The sequence below is a fragment of the Leopardus geoffroyi genome, chromosome A3 (assembly GCF_018350155.1).
Source record: "Leopardus geoffroyi isolate Oge1 chromosome A3, O.geoffroyi_Oge1_pat1.0, whole genome shotgun sequence".
In the NCBI taxonomy this organism is placed as follows: domain Eukaryota; kingdom Metazoa; phylum Chordata; class Mammalia; order Carnivora; family Felidae; genus Leopardus; species Leopardus geoffroyi.
This window is the reverse complement of record NC_059336.1, coordinates 14,574,843-14,591,309: the sequence shown is the minus strand read 5'-3', so window position 1 is coordinate 14,591,309 and position 16,467 is coordinate 14,574,843. Positions and strand designations below refer to the sequence as shown.

At 45.6% G+C, this 16,467-nt stretch overlaps 1 protein-coding gene and 1 long non-coding RNA gene across 3 annotated transcripts in view; both read right to left on the bottom strand.

The window, feature by feature from the left end:
- Window positions 1–7,268: 7,268 nt before the first annotated feature.
- Window positions 7,269–10,268, bottom strand: LOC123580087. Its single transcript, XR_006703129.1, has 3 exons — window positions 10,151–10,268; window positions 9,722–9,815; window positions 7,269–8,219 (listed from the first exon to the last, which is right to left on the bottom strand). It is a non-coding gene; the product is annotated as an uncharacterized LOC123580087 (long non-coding RNA).
- A 51-nt stretch (window positions 10,269–10,319) lies between these two features.
- LOC123580086 (zinc finger protein 248-like) overlaps window positions 10,320–16,467 on the bottom strand; it is a 29,602-nt gene continuing 23,454 nt past the window's right edge. The window contains exon 3 of one of the 2 annotated variants that reach the window (XR_006703128.1): window positions 10,320–10,368. The gene's annotated coding sequence lies outside the window, so the exon portion shown is untranslated. Of the gene's footprint in view, window positions 10,373–16,467 lie in introns of both variants that reach the window. The other variant, XR_006703127.1, reaches the window with a different exon arrangement.

Here is a 16,467-nt window from a genome sequence, read left to right as displayed (position 1 = left end):
CAGCACAGAGCCTGATGTGGGGCTCGAACTCATGAACCGTGAGATCATGACCTGAGCCGAAATCAAGAGTCGGACACCTAATGGGCTGAGCCATCCAGGCACTGTGAGCGAGAATCTTAAGTAGGCTCCATGCTGGGCGTGCAGCCTGACATGGGGCTCAATCCCATGACCCTGGGATCATGACCTGAGCCAAAATCAAGAGTCGGATGCTCAACCGACCGAGCCACCAGATGTCGCTAAAAATAATAATTCTTTTAAGGATAAACTCTTGATAGATGGATTGAAGAGCAAAATGGATTTAGAGAGTGAAGTAGTGAACCAGAAGGCTGAGCAAAGGCATTCTCCCAGAATGCAGTGCCAAGGAATAAACAGATGGAAAGTGGGAACAAGCACGGAGGCGTGAAGGGTATTGCAAATGTCGCATTGTCTGCTTCATGTGAGTTACAGAATAAAAGAAGGAAACAGAAGAAGGAAAGTCCCTGAAGCAACGTAATAATTCAAGACTTCTTCCTAGAACTTAAGAGACACATGAGCTCTTATGTCGAGAGGATCTAGTGAATATTTACAGGAAGAATATGGAAAGACTTACATCTAAGTACGCCATCCTGAAATCTCAGGACCCTAAGGATGAAAAGGAAACGCTGAATGTTTCTGGAGTGAAACAAATGATCCAGAAGGGAATGAGGATAAGGTTGACCTTAGTCCTCCTCCTTTGCAACTTTGTGAGCAAGACAACAGCCCAATGATGTCTTCAAAGTTCTCTTGTGGAATACGTGTGAGTTTAGGAGCGTTGAGGAGTGTTTACTCAGCTAATCTATCAGGCAAATGTGGGGGCATCACCGACCATTTTAAGACACCGATGGACGAAAAATGTTTACAACTCATAGTCACAGCATTCCTCCGCAGGGTCCTGTTGGCATTTGGGGTGGAACGATTCTTCATCGCATAAGCCTGATCCACACGCTCCCGACAGTGTCCTTGGTGTCCCTGTGACCACCATCCATCAAATGCCAGTGGAACTGCTCCTTAGCCACGGTGACAGTACAAAACACCCCATGTTGGGAAGGGGTGTGGTACTGGCCTCTGCTTGAGAACCCACCGGTGTAGGCGTTATATTCCAACGGAGAGAAAGTGGATCCAAGAAGAAAATGTGGGATATACAAAGCACAGGCAAGCAAAAAAAAAAAAACAAACCAAAACAGCAAAATGTCAGACTACATACAAATCTTTACTTACAACAATTAACTAAAATCTGAGATGACAACCCAGGATGGGGAGGCATGAAGACTGGGAAGGAGGTAGGAGAGAAAAGTAAAAGCATGCTAAGATCCTCATTTTATTCGGTGGGAAGATACAGATATTAATTAATAGGCTTAACGATTCGTGTCAAAAATAAAGATAATAGGAACAGAATATATACTTTCTTAAGTTTTTTACTATTGTATTAAAATTTTTTTTTACATTTATTTATTTTTGAGAGGCAGAGAGAGATACAGCGTGAGTGGGGGAGGGGCAGAGAGAGAAGGAGACACAGAATCTGAAGAGGCTCCGGGCTCTGAGTTATCAGCACAGAGCCCGACGCGCGGCTCGAACCCATGAACCGTGAGATCATGACCTGAGCCGAAGTCGTACGCTTAACCGACTGAGTCACCCAGGTGCCCCAATTATTAATATATTTTTAATGTTTATTTATTTTGAGAGAGAGAGAGAGAGAGAGAGAGAGAGATGAGTGTGGGGGAGGGGCAGAGAGAGAGAGAGCATCCCAAGCAGGCTCTAAGATGTCAGCACAGAGCCCAATGTGGGGCTCGAACCCACCAAGTGTGAGATCATGACCTGAGCCCAAGTCAAGAGTCATGTGCTTAACCAACTGAGCCATCCAAGTGCCCCTAAAGTTTATTTATTTAAGTAATCTCCACACCCAACGTTGGGCTTGAACTCACGACCCTGAGATCCAGAACCAATGCTGTACCAACTGAACCAGCCAGGTGCCCCTATACTTTCTAAGTCATTAGAAGAAAGGGTAATTGGCAGCAAATAAATGCTATCAACTAGCTGAAAAGCAGAGACGAGAAAGAAACATGAACACAGCATATATAGTAGAAAACACCAGGTAAATAAATTGGTAGAAACATACAAATCCATCAATAATATATGAAACTCACTGTGAGAGGACAGATGCTCTAGAATAAAAAAAAAAAAAGTCAAACCGTATGCTGTTTTATTAGAGACAGCAAAAGCAGGGTAGCACAGAAAGACTGGAAATACTGAGCGGGAAAATTTGTCCCAGGGAAGCCGGGGAGAGGAAAGCAAGTGAACAACAACAGCATTAGGCAAAATGGATTTCACACAACAACGATCAGTGTTATTTGAAAAGACCTGTGTGTGTGTGTGTATATATATATATATATATATATATATATATATTTAAATTTTTAAAAAATGTTTATTTATTTCTGAGATAGAGAGCAGGAGTGGGTTAGGGGCAGAGAGAGAAGGAGACACAGAATGCAAAGCAGGCTCCAGGCTCCGAGCTGTCAGCACAGAGCCCGACGCGGGGCTCGAACTCACAAACCGTTGAGATCGTGACCTGAGCCGAAGTCGGTCGCCCAGCCGACTGAGCCACCCAGGCGTCCCTAGACTGAAATATATATTGATAAATATTCAATCTACCAATAAGTTTAGCCCTTGTGCTTGTATGCGTCTAGTGACATAGGATTGAAATGTCAAATACTAACACTGATAGAATCCCGAGGAGAAACCACCAATCCACAGCTCAGTGGGAAACTGTTAGAAATCTGCAGAGCAAGCAGTCGAAACAGTAAGTAAATCACATGGAAGATTTGAATGCCATGGTTCACGAGCTTTATCGAACACATTTATGTGGAGATACATGTTTGCCCTTTTCAAACACACATGATAACGTCACAGAAATTGTCCTTCCTTGAAATGATAGTTTTTTTCCTTTTAACCTCCCCGCCCCATCGCCCCCCGCGTCTTTTCTCTGTTCTCATATTTTTCTTTCCTGCCTTCCCGTGTTTTTATCTGTACCACCTGCTTCTCCTCCTCCTCCCCGGTAACCTTGCTAGCAGGGCGATTATATCCTTCTAACCCTCTCTTCATGCTCATGAAATCAGATGTAAATATACATGTCTATGTAGATTTCTCTCCCGATCGCTTACAGAAACGGAACCACAGGTCATGCATGTCTCTACATCTTGCAGAGGTGGAAGATGGTAATTCCCTTGAGTCAAGAGATTCTTTTCTAGTGGTTGCGTAACCTGCCATGATACAAATGTATCACACTTTATTCAGCCATTCCTCTGCCTATACTCATGGTCACTGTGGATGGGAACGTCCGTCCTCTCCACATATTCTGGTGCTTTTATTTCCCTGGCGTGGATTCCCAGGCATGGGATTGCTGGTCAAAGAATATGCGGAGTTGTTTTATTTTGATAGGTGTTGCCAGACTGCTCTCCAACAAGGTCATAGCCACGGTGATGTGGTGAGGAGGGTCCCTTCCCAGCCTCCAGTAGGTGTCATGCTCCCGATTTGCTAGTCTGATGTGAGTAAAGCAATGTCTCATTATTTAATGTGTATTTTCCTGACTCCCAGGGAAGCTGAATATCTTCTTAGGTTTATTCACCATTTGGGTTTGTTCTGTGAGAACTTCTGACCATTTTTATTCTGATACTGATTTGCCAAAGCTCCTTGTGGATATAGACAGGAACCCCTTATCTGCCACTTGCATTGCAGATGGCTAGAAAGATCTCACAGATGCTAGCTAGGTATAGCGTTGGACGTTTTCTTCTAAGATTTTAATCATTTTATTTTTTAGGTTTACATCCTTAGTTCACTTGGAATTTGCTTTTCTTTAAATGATGTGTGAAATAGAGTTCTGATTTTATCTCTACTATCTCTGTGCTATCTAATACAGCCACGAGCCACATGAACCTTTTGGGCCCTTGAAATATGACCAGTCCAACTGAAATGAAGTGTAAGTTTAAAATATACACCAATTTCCAAGTCTTAGTGTGAAAAAAGAAGAATATAAAATGTCTCATTACTAACTTTTATATTGATTATATTTTGGATTAAGTATTAAAATTAATTTCACATATTTCTTAAATATGCTTTTTTCTTTAAAGTGTATTTGTTTAGGGGCGCCTGGGTGGCTCAGTCGGTTAAGCGTCCGACTTCAGCTCAGGTCACGATCTCGCGGTCCGTGAGTTCGAGCCCCGCATCGGGCTCTGGGCTGATGGCTCAGAGCCTGGAGCCTGCTTCCGATTCTGTGTCTCCCTCTCTCTCTGCCCCTCCCCCATTCATGCTCTGTCTCTCTCTGTCTCAAAAATAAATAAACGTTAAAAAAAATTTTTTTAAAGTGTATTTGTTTATTTTGAGAAAGAGAGAGAGAGAGAGGCAGAGAGAGAATCCCAAGTAGACTCCGCACTGTCAGCAGGGAGCCTGATGAGGGGCTCAAACTCATGAACCCTGAGATCGTGACCTGAGCCGAAGCAAATAGGTGCTTAACCAACTGAGCCACACAGGCGCCCCTAACTTCACATATTTCTTTTTTAACTCTTTTTCATGTGGCTGCTAGAAAAAAATTAATTATCTACACAGCTTCTATTATATTTCTATCGGACAGCACTATTCCACATAATCCGTTTGCCAGAACTCTCTTTCTCTTTTTTTAAAAGTAGGCTCCATGCCCAATGTGGGGCTTGAACTCACAACCCTGAGTGGGATGCTCTACTCACTGATCCAGCCAGGGGCCCCTCCAGAACTATTTCTTAAACATGTTTTTGTCTGTTTTACTTATTTCTGATCTGCCTCACGAGGGGTGTATCCGTTTTATTGCTTCTGGTAGACATCCATCTTCCCACCATCTTTGGAACAGTGGTCTTAGATCTGGAGAGATTCACAATCGGGAGTCCTGTCCCTCCAGGCTTGGATCGGAACTCCAGTTCCCAGCCTCCCTCATCATTAGGATGTGGGCACTGGGCCTTTGTGGGATGACTAAGTGCGCTAGCTACGGGGGGCGGGGGGGGGGTTCAAGTTCTGCATGGAATTGTCTTTTCCGTAGGCCCAGGTGCCATAGGCAATGGGCTTTGCAGGAGGTAGTGCCCTCAGTGGTTCCAAGGTCAAGGTCCTGGCATGGGGGAGGGGCGGTGAGAAGAATGGCAGTTTTTCATCATCATACAGAAGAGTTGGGGGCATTACTTGACCTTGAGTCTGGCTTTTCAGCCCTCATAACAATAGCGTGAGCTGCTCATTACCTCTTTAACAAACTTGCTTGCTGCTTAATCATCAGAATCGGCTTGTATCCCTGACAACACGGAAACTTGACTGCTGATATACTGGGATTGTTTTCCTCAAAGAAAGCCGTTTTGATCCCCCCACCCTTCCACGATTCCTAAAATAGCGTCTTCTGTCTTCATGAATTCTCTCTTCTTAATTTTTTTTTTTTCAGTTTGTTTTCTTGTTCTTTGTCTATTTCTCAAGGACCACGCTGTCTCAGCCTGGGCTCCCCAGAACGCAGAGCCCTCGGCAAAAGTTTACGTGGTAACACTTCCTGGAGGAAACCAGGCTGAGGGAGAAAGTGAGTCAGGGAGGAGGAGAGCCAGGGTGAGCCGGGGCATTGCTGAGAGTTTTGTAACTAGCATAGCTAGTTGCGTGAGCTACTCCGACTTGGAACACCCCGCTGGAGGAGAAGGTGGGCAGAATTTGTCCACCGGCTCCTTCCTATCCCCGCCCCGGGAGCCCCTGGGACCAATCCAAACAGTTCATGTCGTGGTCTGTCTCTCCCTTTCGGTCAGCACTGCCGTGGGGCTCCTTGACCTGTAGCGTCATCAATGGCAGAGGCCGCCATCAGGCTTAAGGACCGGGCAATCGCCCGCCCCCGTTCCCCGTAGAGCCCCTCCAGCTGGGAATCAAGGCGAGCGGCTGAGGGGTGAGGTGAGTGTGCAGGGTGGTTGCAGGGAGAAGGCCGGAGATCCGTGGTGGTGCATAAACCGAGTCTGGCACATTCCGGCCCTTGCACCAGTCAGATTCTCTTTCGCCCTCCTGTAATATCTGGCGCACATGTAAGAATAAGATGCCTTCGGCCAGTCCTTCAAGGGGGAAGCCTGTGGCAGCTCCTAAACAGTCTTGAAGAGGGTTCGCAAGCCAACGTCCGGTGTCTGCAGTGGTAGCTCATTCCAGGGTGGTAATCTATAGTCGTCCTCTTCCTCCTCTGCCACCCGTTCCAGATTTTCCTGCCCCGTGGCCATCACTTCAACTGGCAGGTGCTACTGGCCTGCTGGGGTGACCCAGCCCTTCCTCCCTCGCCTTGCCTTTGTCTAACTGCGGTTGTTACCATCACCTGGAATGTCCTGGAAGCCCCAAGAGATGCCCCGTGATGCCCTGGGCGCCAGGCATAGGCTCAGTCCCACCGGGCAGCAGTTGGTTTAGCTCCTCGTGCGGCAGGTGGACCAGCCCCGCCAGCAGACTCATTTCATTCTTCGCTTCCTACTCCGTTTTTTTGCATGAAGACGCCAACATTGCCAGGAGGTGGTGGGAGGCGAAGCCTCCCTCCCTACTCGTTTGTTCCTGGGGACACCACGCCCGCCATACATCGGCCATTGGCTCAGTGCCTACGCCATATTCCGGACGACAGCGTCCCATCCCCGACGGGTGTGGTAGCTGAGCTGGTGCCTTAACTGACCTTGCACAGGCCACCCCGCCATTCTACCAGGCTAATTGCTTTGGGTGAGGGTGTACTTAAATTATGTGTGTGGGGGATGGGATTAGCAGCCTCGGCATCACCTGGGAGCTTGTTAGAAATGCAGAATCCCGGGCCCCGCCCCAGAACTACTGAATCAGAGTCTGCATTTTATTTTTTAATTTGATATTTTTCAATGCTTATTTGTTTTTGAGAGAGAGAGAGACAGAGAGAATGAGCTGGGGAGGGGCAGAGAGAGAGGGAGACACAGAATCCGAAGCAGGCTCCAGGCTCCGAGCTGTCAGCCTCTAGCCCGACGCGGGGCTCGAACCCACGAACCACGAGATCATGAGCTGACCTGAATTCGGACGCTCAACCGGCTGGGTCACCCAGGCGCCCTGGGAAATTTATTGACTTATTTTATTGAAATTTATTTATTTAATTAATTTTTAAAAATGTTTTTATTTATTTTTGAAGGAGAGAGAGAGAGAGCACGAGCAGAGGAGGAGGAGACAGAGAGGGAGACACAGAATCGGAAGCAGGCTCCAGGCTCGGAGCTGTCAGCACAGAGCCCGACGCGGGGCTCGAACTCACAGACGGCGAGATCATGACCCGAGCCGAAGTCGGACGCTTAATCGACTGAGCCACCCAGGCACCCCCTAGGCGCCTCGGGGAATTTTAATCTTCGACTTGTCCGGTATGAATGTTGCTACACTGGCCTTTTTTCTTTGCAGATCAAAGCCAGCTTCTGGATCCCGAACACACGGACAGAGCAACAGCATCAACGCGGCCCTGAGCCCAGCTGCACTGGCCGGGGTTGTACTTTGCCCCTTTAACCTTCCCCTTGTCAGTGTCCTCCAGGAAAGACGCCCCTTGGCGTCCTGGAGGAGGAGCTCCTGGAACCGAAATGAAGTGGCACTTGGCCACAGGAGGGAAGGACTTACTCCCACAGCTTCTGGAAGCACAGTCTTCAGTTGCTGGCACTCTTCAGGGCGACCCCCGGGCTGAAGGGAACTGCCTCATCCAAGGTCATGCCCTTTCCCAGGGCAGCCCGTGTCCAATCACTGGTTGGCAGGGCAGTATAGAAGGACCCAGCTCCTCTCACGGCAACTCAGGACTAACTCTGAAGAAGCTTCGAAGCTCCTCGAGGGGCTTGCACATGCTTTTGTTGAATCTATGTGACACCCCACGTCCTCACTCCGCCCAGACCTTCCTTCCCTCTCCCGGACGTCCAGCCCCAGAGCGCTCCGCATGCGAATCCCTGCTCCAGAGTCCTTCTCCCAAGAAGGCCAGCTATGACAAGAGGACATTTTCTCTCTTCTCCTGGGATGTGTGCGGAAGAGGGAGGGGTCATAATCTTGGTAACTATTGTCGATGAATCAGAAAAAAAAAATGTGCATCCACGTATAACAAGAGAGACAGAGAGAGATGGCAAGCTAATGTGGCAAAATCGTAACCAGGGGTGCATCCAGAGATGTTCGTTGTAGTGTTCTTCTGCTCTTCTGGGGGATTTGAAATTCTACAAAATATAAAGGTGGAAATAAAATCTCTCGACTCTATTTTTTTTTTTCAACGTTTTTATTTATTTTTGGGACAGAGAGAGACAGAGCATGAACCGGGGAGGGGCGGAGAGAGAGGGAGACACAGAATCGGAAACAGGCTCCAGGCTCCGAGCCATCATCCCAGAACCCGACGCGGGGCTCGAACTCACGGACCGCGAGATCGTGACCTGGCTGAAGTCGGACGCTTAACCGGCTGCGTCACCCAGGCGCCCCATCTCGACTCTATTTTTAATAGGCATCTCAGTGGAAGCAAAATTAGACTTGCATACGCAGTGCACGGACTACCCCTGGGGGCTCTGCATTATTTTTAATCTTCTGTTTGTTTTTCTAATACCGTTCTATGAATCTGTAGGTCTTCCTTCGAATTCTCCTTTGGTCACATCTCACGGAGGTTTATATTTTCCGCTCTCATTGTCATTCATTAGAAGTGATTTATAATTTCTGTCTTGATTTTCTCTTTAACCCAGTAGACAGTTAAAAAGAGTGAAGTTTGATATTTGAGTCTATTAGGGTTTTGTTGGTGAACTTTTTTGGGGTTTTTTGGTTAATGATTTCTGGTTTTATTGCACTGTGGTCTGTGAAATGGCCTGTAGTATTTTGGAATGTAGTGAATTATCCTCTAGGCATTCCAGGGAGATGGTTCTTGAATACATCCTTGCTGCCATCATCCTTCAACTAAAAACTAGCTACAGAACATTCTTTGAGGCAAGAATCCTGTGAGGTTTAGGGTGGACACAAGACCTTGCTTTTCTCTCCAGTCCAGAGGAAGGGAGTTGGCAGAGAAACTTTCCGCTTCCGGGTCCAGTGAGGGCCTGGGGACCAGAAGCACAGAGCCCAGGAGTCACGGTCAGAAGGAAACTGGTGAAATCTGGGAACATTTGATCTATAGAAGTCCAAGTGTATCCTGAGGGAGAGGCTGCACCGGCCCACACAAGGGTGCTTTGGGATCACTGCTCTGGGGCACTTAAGATGCCGTGGGGGAGGGGTGACTGGCTGGCCCAGTCTCTTGATCTCAGGGTTGTGAGTTCAAGCCCCATGTTGGGCATGGAGCCTACTTAAAAAACAAACAAACAAACAAAGCTGCGAGGGTGTAAACAATGTGCTGAATTCCCTCTTCCCCAGGAAAATGAGGAGACTGGAGAGCAGAGGACGTCCTTCTGGGAACCATGGCTTGCCAGCTGGAGGGCCAGCGACAGAAGGGCCAAAACCACTGGGCCATCCACAACGCGAGGGACTGATCCTGCCGAAGATCCCAGCAGCTGACCATGTGCCCCGATGAGCCAGCAAAGGAAAATACCAACATACCAGATGGGGACCTAGAAGTGAGCAAGAGAAAGAACTAGAACATCACAGAGAACAGCAGGCACAGACCTCCTGGAGGAGAGAGAAGGCCCCCTGAACAGAAATCAACGACGAAAGCAACACCCAAAGAGGTACAAATACAGGGCAGTACACTCACTGACATAACGCGCCTTCTGGGCGGAAGGACACTCTCACGTTCAGACTAAACACCTCGGGAGAGGAGTCTGAGGAGGGATGGTCACTGTTGGAGCCTGACATGGGATAAATATCAAAGGAGAAATAAGACAGCACACAAATCGAAGAGTCAAAGAGATGGCAATCGTAAGGTGAAACGGAAGCGGGTTGAGGGGACAACGCAGGCAGCCAAATACTCAGATACTGGAATCATTATTATCGGTATAATGGGAATTCATAAGATGGAGGAAATGGAAAATAATTAACGAGCAATAATTAAAGAGCATAAAGCAAAAATTAAAGGCAATAATTAAAGAGCATAAAGGAGGGAATTTTCCTTGAAAGCTTTCCAATAAATACTTGATCTGAAGATTTGAATTCCAAACAGAACTTAGAAAAAAATAAAGCTCACCTTTAGGCATGTCCCGAAAAGTCGACTGAAGGCCAAACATAAATACAAAACTTCCCAGCTTCCAGGGGCGCCTGAGTGGCTCAGTCGGTTAAGCGTCTGACTTCACCTCAGGTTCGAGCCTCGCGTCTGGCTCTGTACTGACAGCTTGGAGCCTGCTTTGGATTCTGTGTCTTCCTCTCTCTCTGCCCCTCCCCTGCTCACACACTGTCTGTCTCTCTCTCTCTAAAAAAGTAAATAAACATTAAAAATTAAAAAAAAAACAAAAAACCTCCCAGCTTCCAGAAAGGGAAAATAAGCAGCTTACAAAGAAAACCAATGAGGCAGGCATTGGACTTCTTTCCTGCAACACTGAAAGCAAACGATAATCTGCAGGGTTTTGAGAGAAAATGAAAGATTAATAATAGTACCTGGAGGACCTCCCCCCGCCTCTGTAAACCACCCCCCATGTTTGGGGGAGGGGCAGATGGAGAATAAAAGCATTTATTTTTTTTGAAATTTTTTTTTTTAATTTTTTTTTCAACGTTTATTTATTTTTGGGACAGAGAGAGACAGAGCATGAACGGGGGAGGGGCAGAGAGAGAGGGAGACACAGAATCGGAAACAGGCTCCAGGCTCTGAGCCATCAGCCCAGAGCCTGACGCGGGGCTCGAACTCACGGACCGCGAGATCGTGACCTGGCTGAAGTCGGACGCTTAACCGACTGCGCCACCCAGGCACCCCTTGAATTTTTTAATGTATTTATTATTTCATAATATCTTTTTGCTTTTATTTTCTTTTTCTTTTTTAAAATTTACATCCAAATTAGGTAGCATCTAGTGTAACAATGATTTCAGGAGTAGATTCTTTCGTGCCCCTGACCCATTCAGCCCATCCCCCCTCCCACAACCCCTCCCGTAACCCTCAGTTTGTTCTCCATATTTAAGAGTCTCTTCTGTTTTGTCCCCCTCCCTGTTTTTATATTATTTTTCTTTCCCTTCCCTTATGTTCATCTGGTTTGTCTCTTAAAGTCCTCATATGAGTGAAGTCATAGGATTTTTGTCTTTCTCTAATTTCACTTAGCCTAATACCCTCCAGTTCCATCCACGTAGCTGCAAATGGCAAGATTTCATTCTTTTTGATTGCCGAGTAACACTCCATTGTATATATATACCGTATTTTCTTTATCCATTCATCCATCGATGGACTTTTGGGCTCTTTCCATACTTTGGCTATTGTTGATAGTGCTGCTATAAACATGGGGGTGCATGTGTCCCTTCAAAACAGCACACCTGTATCCCATGGATAAATGCCTAGTCGTGCAATTGCTGGGTCGTAGGGTAGTTCTATTTTTAGTTTTTTGAGGAACCTCCACACTGCTTTCCGGAGTGGCTGCACCAGCTTGCATTCCCACCAGCGGTGCCAATAGGGTCCTCTTTCTCCAAATCCTCACCAACATCCGTTGTTGCCTGAGTTGTAATGTTATAGAATAAAAGCATTTAAATCTCTACAGGGGTTGGGAGCACGGAGATTTAAAAGTGTTATAAGTGGGTCATCTTAAAAGTACTATAAGTGGGAAATAGATGGTATTTTTTCATATAATGGAAGATTATATAATTGCGATTATGTATTTTACTCTAAATGTGAAAAGGGGAAGGTAACTGCTGTCGGAATGGAAAAGTATCGAACACTAAAATCTAAGAGAAAAAAAGATAATCAATGGCCATGTTACCGAGCCAGCAAACACATGAAAAAGGAGAGAAATAACATAGAAAAATAAATAGTAAGGCTGAATGAAAACAGCAGGAATAAAGTATATTCATTTCTACACTAATCTCACATGGGTTCCTGGGCATAAATGCCAGTGCAGACCCTGTGTGATGGGTTTTTTTTAAATGCTTGCATATTCCCCCTTTCCCCGGCGTGTTGTTATCTGTCATGGTTTTACAGGGTCCTTCTGAGGATCCAGTCTTTGCTTCAGTCCATGTGTTTGGGATCCCAGCCCTGGCTCAGGTCTGGAAACTGCGTGAGGGACGGTGGCTTTTTAAAGGGGGGATTAACTACCTGGTCAGGAGAGTTAAGCTGTGAAAGATCTATCTCAGTGGAGAAGAGACACAGGGTCATACATTTCTATGTACACTATGTTTAGGAAAAGACTAGAACAGTCCACGTTTAGTGGACTGTGGGCCATTCTTACCTCTCACTGGTGGCATTGCAAGCCTTTTAATCTTTGCATTTTTCTATGTTTTCCACCAATTTTCCAAGTTTAGTTTTACTTGTTTTGAGGCAGGGGAGGGGCAGAGAGAGAGGAGAGAGAGAGAGAGAGAGAGAGAATCCCAAGCTGGTTCTGTGCTGTTAGCACGGAGCTCAACGCGGGCCTTGAACCCACAAACCGTGAGATCGTGACCTGAGCGGAAACCAAGAACTGGCTGCCTACCCGACTGAGCCACCCGGGCGCCCCACACTTTTGTGCTGTAGCAGATGTACTTTGCCACGCCAGTGATGATACGGGTGTAGGTGTGTTTTCTCTCCTCTGGAGGGAGGTTCCAGAAAGTCACCTTGCTGTTGGGAAAGCAGTAGTCAACTTGCTGCTCTCCGAGGGTGTGGCTATCAGGGATCACGTGAGGCTTCCCAGGAAAGACTCCTTTTGAATTAGACAAGGTGGCTTCTCCCAGAGGGGTGGCAAGGGGGTCCCATAGCCTGGGCAGAGAGACTTTAATCAGTCCCTTTGTTGCCAAGTTAAAGGCACACCTGTCATACAGGCCAGTAGCACTCTCCTAGGTATTTACTCAAGAGCAATGAAAACCCGTGACCTACATAAAGACTTGGACGTGAATACGCACACCTTTATGCACGACAGCCTTGAACTGGACACAAACCAAACATCCATGAACAAGTGAGCGAATGAACAAATTGTGACACAGCGTCGCAATGGAACAGTACTCAGCAGTAAAAAGAAATGGACTATGAATATACTCGGGGCGCCTGGGTGGCTCAGGCAGTTAAGTGTCCGACTTCGGCTCAGGTCATGATCTCATGGTTCATGAGTCTGAACCGGCGTCGGGCTCTGTGCTGACAATGCAGAGCCTGTTTCGGATTCTGTGTCTCCCCCCGTCTCTCTGCCCCTTCCCCACTCACGCTCTCTCTCTCTCTCTCTCTCTCTCCCAAAAGTAAAGAAAACATTAAAAAAATTAAAAAATATATACCCAACAACACGGAGGAATGTCAAAATAATTACGCTGAGTGAAGGAAGCAAAAAAAGAGTGTGCAACACATAGCAGATCGATGGTTGTTTCGGGATGGACTGCACCTGAAGGGGGGGAGTAGGGTGGTCCAGGAGAAACTTTCGGGAATGATTATAATGGATTATAATGGAATTTAAATTTTCCCTGGAGGAGTGCCTTCTGAACAATAACAAGATCTTTAGTTAGGAGCTCTTGATGTTGGACAGGATCGTGGCCTACCCCAAGTTCTAGGAGAAAGGACTGCCCTAACTTCAATTTTTTAAAAAAGTGTAATCAGAGACAGAGAGAGAGCGAGCAAGCAGGGAGGGGCAGAGGGAGAGAGAGAGAGAGGGAGAGAGAGAGAGAGAGAGGGAGAGGGAGAGAGAAAGGGAGAGAGGGAGAATTCCAAGCAGGCTTTGGGCTGCCAGTGCTGAGCCAGACATAGGGCTTGAACCCATGAACCATGAGATCATGACCTGAGCTGAAATCAAGAGTCGTATGCTCAACCAACAGCCACCCAGGAGCCCCTGGAGTGTCCTAACTTCAGATGTGGGCCAATGATGGGGCGTTCTCTTGATTCATCTTTCCTTATTGCAGTGTTTCTCAACCTTTATTTTTTAAGTTACAGCTCCCCTCCGCCCCGAAAAGCCCCTTTAGATATTTTTTTCCCCTAATTGTCCCCTTCCCCATGAAATTTTAATACCATAGATATACTGTATATCTGTTTATGTACTATGGTCCTTTGAAGGCCACAAGCCATTACAATATCTGAGATTTTGGGTTGGACCCAAGAACCAATTTTCACCCCCTTGGGGGCAATATTGTTCCCGTGGAGTATGCATGCCTATTCCTGTATGAAAATAATTAAAGTAAGCAAGGAAAAGGAGGTATAATTACAATTATCGATTTGATTCTTTGAAAGAAACACAGTGACACACATAGCTGTGAAAAATGTTTCCCCAGCACTGTGCATTAATGTGGGTTTATGAAAATGGGTGCCTGAAATGCCAAGGTGGGATTTGCAAGGCAGACAAGCTTTCAGGAAGTTATGGTCTTTCGTGTGCGATTAGAGCCCTCTGCTGGCCATTCCGGGAACATCCCCAGTGAATTAAATGGAGCCCATTCATTCACCTGCTATTTTTTCAGAATCCGTAAGATGTCGTTGATGAGCTCCAGGCTTGGGTTCGAGGTTTAGTGAGGTTTCATGAGTCATAATCACTCAGTGGTAAGGAGCAAAACTAGAATTAAAAGTCAGGTTTGCCTGAATCTAAAGCCCATACTCTCCTCCTTTGGAAGTCGAGGTTCATTTCTTCATCTATACATGTCTAATTGGTCAAAAGTCTCCTCTTCCTTCATTGCTTTTGCACGTTTATAAAAAATCAATTGGGGATATTTGCATGGGTCTGTTTCTGGGCTCTCCATTTTGTTCCATTGATCTACGCGTCTATCTGTTCACTGATATCACACAGTCTTGATTATCCTAGCTTTATCATAAATTGTCGGTAGGCAGCCTTCCATTTTATTATTCTTTTTCAAAATTGTTTTAGCTCTTCTCATTCCTTTCTCTTTCCATATAAACTTTAGAATAATCTTGCCCATATCTACAAAAAAAACTATTAGGATTTTTTTTTTAATTAAAAAAATGTTTATTTATTTTTGAGAGAGAGACACACACACCAAGCAAAAGCAGGGGAGAGACAGAGAGAGAGGGAGACACAGAATCCGCTCCAGGCTCTGAGCTGTCAGCCCAGAACCTGACACAGGGGCTTGAACTCATGAACTGAGAGATCATGACCTGAGCCGGAGGTGGTCGCTTAACTGACTGGGCCACCCAGGCACCCCTCCTGTTAGGATTTTAATAGCAACGGCATTAAACATATGTATCAGTATGGGGAGAATTGACATCTTTACTGTGGTTGAGTTTTCCAATCCATGAACAAGGTATGTTTATCCATTTTTTTATTTAGATCATCTTTGATTAGCAGTTTGTACTTTTCAGCATGCAAGTTCCACACGTTTCGTTAGATTTACACCTAACCATATATTTTTGGGGGGAGCAATTTTTTTTTTCAACGTTTATTTATTTTTGGGACAGAGAGAGACAGAGCATGAATGGGGGAGGGGCAGAGAGAGAGGGAGACAGAGAATTGGAAACAGGCTCCAGGCTCTGAGCCACCAGCCCAGAGCCTGACGCGGGGCTCGAACTCACGAACCGCGAGATCGTGACCTGGCTGAAGTCGGATGCTTAACCGACTGCGCCACCCAGGCGCCCCTGGGGGGAGCAATTTAAAATGATATTGTATTTTAAATTTTGGTGGCCATGTGTTCATTGTTGGAGTATTGAATTTCATGTTTACCTTATATCCTGTGACCTTACTGAACTCACTAGTCCTAGGAGGGTTTCTTTTCCTTTCCTTTTCTTTTCTGGAAGATTCCTTGGGTCTTCTACTTAGACAATCATGTCATCTGCAAGTAAGGACAGTTTTAATTCCTTCTTTTCTGATCTGTGTTTTTAAATTTCCTTTTGTTGCCTTATTAGACAGGCTAGAACTTCCAGCACTGTGTTGAATAAGGGTCGTGAGAGCAGATATCCTTGCCTTGTTCCCGATCTTGGGAGGGAAGCATCCGGTCTTTCACTATTAAGTCTCAACATTGGCTGTGGGTTTTATTAGAGGCTCTTTACCAAGCTACCAACTATTCTTATTTTTCTGAGAGTTTTTGTCATGAATTTAGAATACTTTTTGTCAAATAATTTTCCTTCATTGGTCAATACAATGTGATTTTTCTTTCTTAGTTTATTAAGATAATGGATTACACTGATTGATTTTGAATATTAAACCAGCCTTGCATCCTTGCAATAAACCCCATGGTATATAATTCTTTCATATATTCACATGTCTTTTCATATAATTAATGAATAATTCTATTTACTATTATTTTGTTAAGGACTAGTGTGCTTATAGCCAAAGGAATATTGGTCTGCAATTTTTTTGTATTGTATATATTTTTAGTTTTTGGTTTTGGCATCAGTGAATATTAGCTTCACAAACTAAACTGGGAAGTGTTTTCTTTTCTTTGGTTTTCTGGAATAAAGTGTATAGAATTGGTGTCAGTTCT